Source organism: Juglans microcarpa x Juglans regia, chromosome 2D (genome assembly GCF_004785595.1).
Source record: "Juglans microcarpa x Juglans regia isolate MS1-56 chromosome 2D, Jm3101_v1.0, whole genome shotgun sequence".
NCBI classification, from domain to species: Eukaryota; Viridiplantae; Streptophyta; class Magnoliopsida; order Fagales; family Juglandaceae; genus Juglans; species Juglans microcarpa x Juglans regia.
The window spans coordinates 14,219,701-14,232,640 of NC_054596.1; the positions used below are offsets into that span (position 1 = coordinate 14,219,701).

At 33.1% G+C, this 12,940-nt stretch overlaps 1 pseudogene; it reads right to left on the minus strand.

Moving 5' to 3' along the window:
- Nucleotides 1-205: 205 nt before the first annotated feature.
- Nucleotides 206-1,995, minus strand: LOC121250776 (annotated as a pseudogene).
- Nucleotides 1,996-12,940: the final 10,945 nt, after the last annotated feature.

Here is a 12,940-nt window from a genome sequence, read left to right on the forward strand (position 1 = left end):
TTAACATTCAACTACTTTAAATTTAATTTAAATAGATTATATATAATTTTTTATATTACTCAACTTATTATTATTTATATAGAATTCAACTCAACTAAACTTTTAAGTCTTAATTGTGCACTCTTTCACATGCACATAAACTCAAGTTTTTAATCCATCGACACGCGGCTGGCCTCTTGCTTAAAGATCAGTTCAAAGGAGTGAGTACTGCAGCAGAAAATATAGTCCATAATGAATAATTAAAGACAACGTAACAGCAAACCCAGACATTGAACGCGCGTGCACGTTATTTTTAGACAGCAGAAATAAAAATAAGAACCCAAAATTCTTATTCGTGCAGGCGATAAGCCGGAATGGCAAGTAGATGCTTTGCTCTAGGAGCTGAAAGGCCAAACTCCTCAGTCATGTCCAAATCAGTTGGGAGCATGTTATCAGGAAGCTCCCAATCAAAGCAATGGATAAGTTGTGCAATCACCAGCCGTACAACTAGTAGGCCCAACTGCATCCCTGGGCAACCTCTTCTGCCGGAGCCAAATGGGAGGAGTTCGAAGTCGCGTCCCCTGAGATCTATGCTACTCCCAACAAACCTTTCTGGGAAGAACACTTCTGCATCATTCCAAGCACTTGGGTCTCTCCCAATTGCCCATGTGTTTATCAGGATTCTAGAGTTCCTTGGTATGTGGAAACCATTAACGGCGCAATCTTTCATGCCCTGGTGAGGAATCAAAAGTGGTGCTACTGGATGTAGCCTGAAGGTTTCCTTTACAACCATGTCCAAGTACTCCAACCTATCCAAGTCTGCTTCCTCTACCATCCTCTCCAAGCCCACCACATATTCCAGCTCCTTTTGAAGTTTCTTCATTACCCGCGGATGCTTCATTAGTTCTGAGAGTACCCACTCAATTGCTGTTGCCGAAGTGTCCACTGAGGCAACCAGCATGTCCTGAAAGGAAATCATCATCAGGAAATTAATGCAGTAGAGTTACTAATTAATGAAAAAATACTGGAAATCACATTTTATGTAAAACTACATAATTCCACACTTAATGAGTTCGACTGCGCGCGTAAGATAATAAAAAAAAATACCAAAGTTATGGCTTTGATGTTGGACCGTTCCATATTGTACGCTAATTCTTTAGATCCCACTAAGTTCAACATGGCATCAACGAAGTCATTTGTCTTATTTTCGTCCTTGAGTTGGACATGCTCATCTATGATCTTGTCCAAAAAGTCGTTAATGATCTTGCTAACTGCCTTCATGCGTCGTGTCAACCCCTGACAGTCGAGGGAAGCAATAAAAGGAATGCAATCAGCTAGGTTAGGAGCTGCTGATAACTGCATCACCTCTTGGATTACAGCCTTGAACCCCCCTTAAACCGAGATCATTGTCCATGTACTTCTTCCCAACCACCATACGGCAAGCCATATTGGCGTTGAGAGAGAAAACTTTGGCACTGAGATCAACAACAACACAGTTAGTAGCAGCCTCTTGAAGAAAGTTTATCAGTAGACCAAGCTCTTCTTTTCTCATGGATCTGAAAGAATTCATTTTATGGCTAGTAAGCAGTTCCAAGGAGCACATCTTGCGTATGTTGCGCCAGTAAGAGCCATACGGAGCAAGGACCAAGCTCTTTTGGTCATAAGAGATGTGCTTTGCTGTCTCTAAGTTTGGTCTACTAGCAAACACGTGGTCATGTGCTTTGAGGAACAGCTCGGCCGCTTGAGCGGAGGAGACAACAATGGCAGGTTTCAAGCCCAAGCGCAAGTACATGATAGGGCCATGTTTTTGAGCTAGTCGATGTAGATCTCGATGAGGGAATTCCCCCATTAACAAATGAAGGTTCCCAAAAACAGGAAACCTTCTTGGACCAGGTGGCAATTTCTTACTCTGGTTCCTGCTTTTCCATGCGCACTCTCGCAAGAGATAAGCTGCAAGCATAACTATTACTGGAATTATCGCCCATGTCCAAGCCATGGTATTGGTGGGATTTTATGGCTTCAATGACTAGTATATAAAGGAAGAAAGACTAGTACTAAACTATTTTCACGTGTTCTTTTCACATCAGAGATTCAGAGAATCTGTGCCACCGGCTACTGGCGGCCAGTACTAGTACCGACGTTAATTATGAAGACTCGTGATGCCGTTGATCATATAATTAAGGCCTAGTTTGTTTTCAGGAAACATCTCATCTCATCTCACTTTATCATTATAATTTTTTCAAATCTCCACATAAAATAAAATAAACAATTCAACTTTTTCAATTCTCAAAATAAAAATAATATTAAAAAATATATTCTAATAATATTTTATTTAACTTTTTAACTTTAATCTCATCTCATCCCATCTCTGAAAACAAACGAGTAAGGAAAATGCTATATCTCCTGCTGGGGCTCCCGCTGGGAGCTCCCGCCGGAGATTAGCAATATATTTTAATGTGTTTTTAAAATTTTTTTTTATATAATTTTTTTAATCATTTTAAATATTTTAGAAAAATAAAAAAAATCATAATATTATTAAAAAAATATTTTCTTAATAATGAAGTAAAATAAAAAATTATAAAAATATTTTTTTTATTTTTTTATGATTTTTTATTTTATTTCGTGATTAAGAAAATATTTTTTGATAATTTTTTTTACTTTCTAATTAAGAAAGTGTTTTCTTAATAATATTCTAAATTTATTTTATTTTTTTAAAATATTAAAAAATCTATATAAAAAATAACTTAAAAAAATATATGTAAAATAATACTACAGCCCAGCGGGGGCTGTAGCACTACCCATAATTAAATATTACTGTGTCAAAAACATTGGTAAGATGTATTTAAATGCGAGGTTGGGACCGGGATGTACCTTAATATTACAAGAAAGTTATTTATTCACCACAAGATACTTTCAATAAATGATTATAAATAATCTTTTAATTATAATAAATTAGTTCACAAAAATTTATTTTTCTTGTACTGCTTTTATGTTGCAAAGAATTTTCAACCTAGGTCGTACCCAGCTGTTCATGCTCAACAATTCCACTAAGTCTCAATAAAATATCAACATCCCAATAAACCAAATCTATAAAATAAGAATCTTTTAAAGAATAAAATCCTCTAATAATCATAATACCCTTAAATACTAAATCTACTATTCTCAGATATCATGTCTATGCTTCCTATTCATGATTTCTAGTGAAACCATTAAAATCATCTATAAATATTAAATATAATTAGGGGAGTTATAAAAAATTTAATAAGCAATGAACATATATTAGTATGTAAACATGAGTCAATACAATATGTAGAACAAAACAGATTATCAAATTATTAGAGTGAACTTCATAAAACATTTATTTACAGCAGTAAAATATAAAAAATCTTTTGGCATAAACATAACTGAACAACATCATAACATAACGTATTCCATGTTTAACCCTTGTAGTAGGGTTGTGCAAATCCTGACAACCAACCGAGTAGAAACAAAATGTACAATTTTTTCCTTATTATTCACAGAGTCCTGAATGTGTACACAGGAAAGACTACGCAAAAAATTACTGTCTCCAAAGTGGATGCACCAGAAATAGAGATGTTGGTACCAACATTATAACAAAGGTCACAATTTTATAGGTAAGGTCGTTACATAAACAAAAACACATGACGGAGGTTTACAGATGCAACATCATATCATAACAAAGTACTGAACGAAAATAGATAATCTTCATATAATCATGTACAAAATTTCATATTTTTAGAATCGCTCTTTTTACACATCTGAGAACGTAATGCCAAAAATTGGTTATGTCTAAACAATCATAATAGAAAATATTTTTCTATTCTTATACAGATATTATGAATAATGTAGATAAAATGACCGAGATTGTTTACAATTTTTATTTTTTCATAAAAAAAATGCATATTTTTATAAATCAACATCAGTTCATTCTTTTTATGCAAAATCTAGCATAAGAGCACCGCTTATCTGACTCTCATAATGTATTATTTATGCTTTGAGCAAAGCCCGTACTCTAGGAATATCACAACAACCTAAACCAGAAAAATGTTCGCTCACATGTTAATAATTCACACAAGCATAACTACCTAACTAACAGAAACTCCACAATCCTAATGGTAGAATAGTACAAGTCCATCAATAGTTGAGGTCATAAACAATCCATAATTAACAATTATTTCATCATGGTGCCTCGGTTTCTATAATCACACAACACAACCTCCAATATACAATACACCAATAGTTTAGCTCATCCTCCTCAATTTCACTTCACCATTCACAATACATACGTCAACCAAACAATCACACATTCAAAAACACTTATCCGTCGCTTTATTAAACCAATAACCTGCATTATACAGTTGCCTGACTTGTCCAACAACCAAACACGTGAATCCCAAACAGCCACACAACTCACAACATATCCAACACAATCAGCCCACAGTCATAACTTGTCCAACACAACAACGACACATATCAACCCCATACAGCCTCACATGTCAACCCCAAACAGCCACATAACAATCCCAAACATGCATTAATTACAATCTCTACAATTTCAAACACACAAACATAGACTGTAAAACCTTCAAGTAGACACCAACAAATATAATAATAATAATTAATGAGTTGATATATATTATATAATGGACCGACTAGTCTTTGGCTTTTCTTCCTATATATATGGATGGGTATACGAATTCAAGCAGTCGGCGCCTTAGAAAAGAATGGTCGCAAATGTTGAAAATATTAGTATTGTTATAATTACGTACTGATCAGGCAATCATGTGTGATGGAGCGCTATCATGCATGAATCACAAATATGACAACTATTTTACTATTACATAATAAAATAATATATATTTTTTAAATCCAATCAACTGAAAATAAAAGAAGTAGGATTTTTTTTAAAAAATAAATTAACATTTTATTAATCATTTGTGGAAAAGTTGTTAAAGCTGGTTGTAACTTGTCACTTTATCGATATCATGTTAATTGGACTTCTTCTAAAAATTTGGATTTATATTTAGGGCTAGTTTGGTTAGTATTGAGAATACTTCACTACTATGTATTATTTTATTATTATTTTTACCTATTTTTCACTATTATTTGCTATTATTCAATATTATATCATTACTTTTTTATTATTTTTTTAATATTATTCATAGAATATTTGAGATCACTTCATTATCTAAACGCAACTTAATTACTAGATTTTGGAAGGTAATGAAGTGACAACTATATTTGAAATCAATTAACTTAAAAATAAATAACGGCTCATATTTAAGCAATATTTATATATGTGGGCTTTCTTAATTGATTATAAAGCCAAGATGCTACATGCATGGCAATTATTAGCACTGCTTCAAGTAAGTTTTTATTCAAGTAAATTGGTCTTATTGTTGGATGATATACTAGAAACTCTTCCAATCACTTCAAAGCCAGATTTTGCTCAAGCATGTAAATGTGTCATAAGAAAATAAAAAATAAAAAAATCCTATTTTCTTACAAAAAAACCATGAAGTAGATGTCATGAACTCGAGCCAATGTGCCTAGACTCTCTACAAGATGTGAGAGAGTTATTGCAAAGAGACAACAAAAACAGTAGAATTGAAGAGTACTTGTGTTACAAGTAGAATTGAAGAGTAATTGTGGTGCCTTTGGTACATGTTGTCTGGCAAGAGAAATGTTACGGTCACAAAAAAATTTTACAAAAATAAATTCACAAATTGACATAACTTCATATGATATATATGTTAAATCTACTTTACAAAAGAAATAGTTTTACAATTTAACGTATCATATCAAACCATGTGAGTTTATAAATTTACTTTTATGAAATCTCTTTGTGGCTAAAATATTTCTCTTCAAAAAATTGTCTTGCTCAAATGTGACTGTTTTTTAGGACAATTGATACATCAACAACTATTCTATAACTTCACTACAATTTCATACTAAAAATTTGATTTTTTCTACTTTGAGTTCAATTGTCCTTGCAACAGTTTAAATGTATGAAAAAAATAATTTTATTTAAAGATTTTTATATCACACACCATCCATGTAATATAATTCTATTTGGAAGATAAATTTTAAAATTTGAATATTACGAATCAAATTATGTCAAATGGATAGTTTGTGGTGTAAAGGCTTTCAAATAACACTACTCTTTTTTTAATGTTTAGTTGCTAATTATATCATTTTCTTTTTCTTAATACTTTCGAATAATTGTTAGGTGACATATATGACATCTGCACGGTTCATAGTTGTAACAGCCCACAAGAAATTCACTGGTAGAATTTCTTTTGACCTTAGGAACCTCGTGAAAACCCATACGTTTTTACGAATCGACCAATCGCTCAGGTTTTAGTCTGTCATCATAATCAGCGTTATCACTCACTGTGGTGCTAAATTTACGAGTTTATTTATTTGAGGTAGTTAGAAGTGTTAGAATGCATTATGGTCTACGCCATTAGACTCAGTGGATTATTTAGGATTTTATGGCGCAATAGCCTATTTTCATAATTCCGGACGAAACGTCTGTTGAAAATTGTGAAATTATTTTTAGGGGCACTTCGGGGTTGAATTTCGGTAAACGATTTTCACTATAGGTTAATATGAATATTTAGAATTTTTCAATACTAATTTTATTATGCAATGTTTTGGAGTGAATAGTAACCTCGATAAGCGCACCTAGTGCAGTGTTTTTAAAATCACAGTGTGGAATGCCCAAATTAGGTTAGGGAAGTTTTATTTGGACACTCGGCAAGATCTTAGCCACACATAGGGAATAGTATTAGACACTTGGCACAAAGAAAAACCATTAGATAGATTTGTGAAGGAATCAAGGTGTGAGATCATGCCACCTAAGCAAAACTGTGTTTCATCTGTTCAACCAAATTGTGCCAGACCAAAGAGGGTTTCAACCCTAGAAAAACCCTAAATGGTTGGAATCTAATTGAAACCCCAAAAGCTTGGTTGAAACCAAAACCCTAAATGGTATTCCCAAACCCTAAAGTTGGTCTCCAAACCCTTTTTAACCCCATTTCTAGTATTGTGTTTAATCACTTGATTAAATTACTTCCACATGTTATTAATTAATCAAATCCTTGTTATGGCATCATTATTCAACCTTTTAAACCTTGGGAATTTGATTGGGCCAAGAAAAATTGATTTTGGGCTTGATAGCATCTCAAACCCTAACCAAATCCCCTTTAAACCCCAAATTGAAGCCCACTTGGTGGGGCCCACCAAGGCCCACGAAATTGGCCACCTTGGCAAAGCTTCTTGGAGAAGTTTCCTCCCCCACATGGCAGACCATCCACTGCCATTGGCTGCACCCAATAGTGCCTTGATGTGAAGGAGAAATCCACTACATCGACCTCCATCTCTCACAGCTGCTGCAGGCAGTCCATTCCTCTCACTATTCTCTACTTTATGTCACATAGCCAACTCCAATCAAGGGTCTTTCAAGTCCATAACTTCCCCTTCCAGGAGTCTAAAGTCGTGCAAGACACACTTCTCTCCATTTCATCACTTCTTTTCCCCGTTCTTAGAGAGAAACCCAAAAGCGCTCTCTCGGGCAGATTTCTGTGTATTTTTACGTGGCCATTTTCGACCCTTTGTAAGTATTTTCGCACGATTTTTCCTTCATCTAAGTTGTTCTTCTTTGAGTCTAGTTTCCGTATATATCTTATTCGTCTCAATCCATGCTCATTTGATTAGTAAAAAGTATTTTTAACCATGCAAAGGTCATTCTGGGCGTGAAACTGGAGAGTATGATATGTTTTGGAATTTTTGACCAAGCTAATGGACATATCTTGGTCCGAAAATTTTATGGAGTATTTTTAACATGTTTTTATGAATGTTCATTGAGGTTTTATTGCATGACTAAAGCTTTTGATGATAGATTTCCTTAGATTTAGAAACTTGAAAACTGGAGGTGGGAAAACAGTTTTTGTTTTGTGAAAGTTTAAATATTTCGTGGTATAATCTTATTCCAAAGGCTTTGATATTTTTATATGATGATCCTAAGCCTCTTATATACATTTTAGGATGTTATTTAGAAGATATTTAGTATTATTTTTAAAGATATGATTTTTCTATGTAAGAGGATTTCGGTTTGGCCTAAGATTTGATGTTTTTGGGTTAGATCCATATTTTGTTGAATTTTAGCCATGTGATTTTAAGTTTGATGGTTAGATCTTCTTTAGGACCCATTGTTAGACCATGTGATGTTTTAGTTTGAAGATCACATGTCTTTAAGCCATGGATCAAGAGATTGATCAAATGTAGTTGAGAGAAAAGTTTCTGTTTTGGACTATGTTTAAAACCAAAAACTCCAAGTGTTGTTTTGTGATTTTTGGTGACTTTTGTTTGATGATTTAAAGCATGGTTGATCTTAGAATGATGTTATGAATATGTTAGAGGTAGGATTTGAGTTTTTGGAATTCTTGGAGATGTTTTTATTAAGGTCAAAACTTGTGATTTAAAGGGCTTACTTTTTGTTAAAAAGTTTGGGTCTTTTTACAAAAAGTTTGGTGTTGATGAATAGATTTTTCCTAATGGATATTTTAAGTGTGTTTTTAAACTTAGGATAGGAAGATCTTTGTTACAAAATTTTGGTTTAATCATGAGTTTTGAATTTTGAAAGAATTGAACCAAAATCAAGAGAAATGGCCTAAGTAGGTTTCGGCAATAGTGAGTTTTCCATAGTTGTGAATGGTTTTAAATTTTTCTGAGTTGATATTTGAGTTTAGGACAAAATTTACATGAGGAATGTAAATTTTGGTAATTTTTGGAGATAGGATATGAAATCCTTAAGTTAGGGGTAAAATAGTCATTTTCCCACTTGTAAAGGGTAAAATGGTAATTTTACTCTAAGTTGCCTCTTTTCACATTTCTAATTGCTAGTAATTAATTTCTAACTTTTAGAATACCCTCTTATAGTTCCTCGTGTTTCACACTTATTCTCGTAGAACGCGACTATCGAGGTAAGTTAGCTTTTAACTTACTATCAGTTTAATGTGTATGAGTGATAAGTAAGGGAACTAAAGTGTATGTATGCATGTTATCATATGTTTCATGCCAAGTCATTACATATTTATCTGTTACACAGAATTTATTCTATCACGAATTATTCATCTGTTACATAAGATATTCTGTCACGTATTTCTATACATTGCTATGCATTGCAAGTATGTCACGTTAAGTTAAGTATGCCATCTGTTACATGTATTTCATTTCACGTAATATTTACTGTCATATGTTATGCCATGTTACGGAATATTGTCTGTTATATGTTATGCCATGTTACGAAATAATATCTGTTACATGTATGCCATGTTATAAAATATTTTCTGTTACAAGTAAGACTCAAAGTAAGTCATGTATGTCATCTTCTGTTCACGTCACATTACGCTATGTCAGGACTTCTGTCTTTTCATATTCATGTCATTCCGTCTTGAATACAGTTTGTGTATCTCGAGAACAGTCTTGTTAAGTTATTCATGTCAATCACGACCCTAAGTGCTACGATGGGGTAATATCCTAGTGAAACTCCTTGTTCACGCTGGAGTGTCTAAATAGGTGTGAAATTCCCTGGGTTGACGAAGTACAGTCAACAGGTTGCGAATGGGGCCTAATTAGCTAGTCACCGGAGCGCGCCAGGCACTAACGCCGATTGAGCCAAACTTTATTTTACGTGTGTCCACAGTAAGTGTAGCACAAACAATTCATGGGACCACAACAACTGTGGAGCATGAAGTATGGGGCCGCAACAACTGTGGAGCATACACTACGTGAGACACAGCAATTGTAACACGTAGGATACGTGGGGCCACAACAACTGTGGAGTACGTATTAACGCACTCACAGCTGGTATAGACACATGTGTTGTGATGCGATAATCGGCAGGGACACACGGCTCAAGGGGACCTATGTAGCACCCGTATGGTCACTTTAATGATTAAGTCTACTGAATAAGATTCCAAGTTCATATATTTCACGTTCAAGTCATGTTTCACGTTATGTTATCTTCAAGTTTACGTTCATGTCAAGTTTCAAGTTTATGTCACGTCAAGCTAAGTTTCAGTTTCAGTTCAAGTTATGTCAGCTCATGCCATGTTATGTCAAGTCATGCTATGCTTATAATTTCATACCATGCTATGTCAAGATATGTTATGTTTACTATTGACTTTGATTGTGTATTTATGCCTTTATTGCCATGCATGCATCATTAATCTGTGTGAAGGCTTTTTGTTAACTTGCTGAGATTTGTAATCAAATTTCACTGTGGTAGTCCCAACTATCATTCTCCCCGAATGGTAGATCTTATTACAGGATCTGAAGGAGAACTAGGGATCGACCAGCTGGAAACGGTCGACTAAGTGACGGTGTGACTTAGATGTAGTTACCCTAGATTACTAATTGTATTTTGTAGAGTTAAATCTCCAGCACTCTTTTGTTCACAATCATTTTGGACTAGTATTGTGATCTCGGTTGTTAGTATGCCTTTATGTATGAAGTATGTTTTAAGTATTTGGGATATTATAAGTTTGGTGCATGGTATTGCCAAAAGAAAAAAAAAAAATTCGCTGCGAATATTGCATAATGCTAGACGCATGTTAGGAACATTGCATCTTATATGTCATGAACGAGGGTAGGTAACCTTGTGTTGCATGTCCCGACGCTTCAGATGTCCGTCCGATCCCAAGCGGAATCTGTGGGCATCACAATAGTACTTGACAATAATGCTTGTAAAATTAAGAATAATGATATATACAAGTCTCAAATGTATAAAATTTTGCGTAAATTTTTTATAAAAAAATAGATTCCATCATGAAAAAGTGTGAAAAACTCTTTTCTTAGTGGAGTCTACTTTTTTACAAAATGTTTCATAAAACTAGTGCATTTGGATCTTGTCTCTAACATTACTCTAAAACAAAAGTTTGTCCCAAACACCCTTTTTTAAGGTATGTACTGGATTTTGTCAATGTTACACAAAGCTTCTCAATTCCGTACTGATGCCAAGCCTAGAGACATATTTGGACGGAAGTATCTCAAAATTTTGTAAATATTAGTGAAATAATTTAAATTAATATGTTTTATTGGATTTTGAAAAATGAGGGAGAACAATTAAATTAAAATATAATTTAAAATAAATATTATATTAGAATTGTGAAAATGAATAGATAAAATTAAAATTTTATATGAATATAATTTTTAATATTTATCAAATTAATAGACAATGATAGGAAGACTTGTCAGTTTCTATTTATCAAATGGACAATGTTAGGGTGCATATCAAATGTGCATCCCAATTATGCACACAGTGTAAATGATTTTTTTCTTTTTCATTTAAGAATTTTCTAAACATCCTTAACTATTAAGAAAAATAAAAAAAATATATATAAATTCAGTAATAGTAGTCACTCTCTTAATCATTAAAAAAAATTAAAATATATATGAATAAGCAAATTTGAGAGTCATACCAACATTTTCCTTATCAAATAAATAAGATCCTTCGAGTTCCACTTAAAAATAGTTACTCCACAAAAATCAGAAGTTTTTTCTTTTTTTTTTTTCTTTTCCTATAATGAATCTAGGAATTATTTTTCTCGTGCATAGCACGCATGTGACTAGTATTATATAATTTTAAAAACAAAATTAATAACTTGCTTTTATGAAGTCATATATATCATCAAGTACTACTGTCCTACCATATTGTTTTAAAAAAAAATACTATTTATCATTTTTTTTATTATCATTCTTTCATCATCTCCTTATATGTTATTAAATTATTGACAATTAAGTGAAGAATAATAAGTGATTTTTCAATAATTTAATGCACATAATTAGGGATGATGATAAAGGAGAATATTCAAAAGAATGATGAATTGGATTTTGTTATTATTAGATAACGATTAGTACCAGAAAGGAATATCATCCACTCATCATATGTGTTATTTATTAAATAAAAATAGTATATTTAATTTAAGTTAATAGGTTTTATTTAAACTTAGTAGTCTTGTTGTTTTCTTCTATCCTACTAATGCATTTAAAATTAGTACTCTTTTTATTTTCGTAAATATTATATATATATATATATATATATGTTTGTCGCTTTCTTCACTCAAGCCAAGTTTTTGAAGTTTCTTATCATCACTAGCTAGCTAGCATAAAATAAAGGAGAGTGAAGAGACACACGAGGTGTTTGATAAATTGTATCAACCAACCAAGATCGACAGACAATTCAACAGCTTATATTTTCTATATTTCCTCACACACTTAAATGTACAATATCACAATGTATTTATAGAATACAATAGCCAATGAAAAGCATTCTAGAATAAAAAAAAAAAAAAGAAAAAAAGAAGAAGAAGAAGAAGAAGAAGAAAGATGACTCTCGTATATTCTTTGTTGTAGAGTTTGTTATGCTCCTGTCATGGAGTCCCTTGCATCCGAATTAGGTGGTTGAGAATTTCCTCCTGAAGGATTCGTGTGTGCAGCATGTGATGAGGCATGTGCCTTAATATACCCCATCGATTCAAGCGACACGGGCTGAATGGTGAGGCTTGAATGGAGAGTAGAAAATCTTGCAGCAGAGAGTGGCTTGGTGAGAATGTCAGCAAACTGATCCTTACTTGATACAAATGAAACTTGTAGTGTCTTAGCAGCAACACGATCTCTTACAAAATGATAGTCTAATTTAACATTTTTAGTTCTTGAATGCAAAATACGATTAACCGACAAATACATGGCCCCAATATTATCACACCACAAGGTAGGCGGATGAGTTAGAAAAATCCCAAGGTCCTTTAATAAGGACTGTAGCTAGATTACTTCACAGGTAGTGTTTGCCACTGCTTTGTATTATACCTCAATAGATGATCAAGCAATAGTGGGTTGTTTCTTAGATCCATAGGAAATTAAATGAGAACCAAAA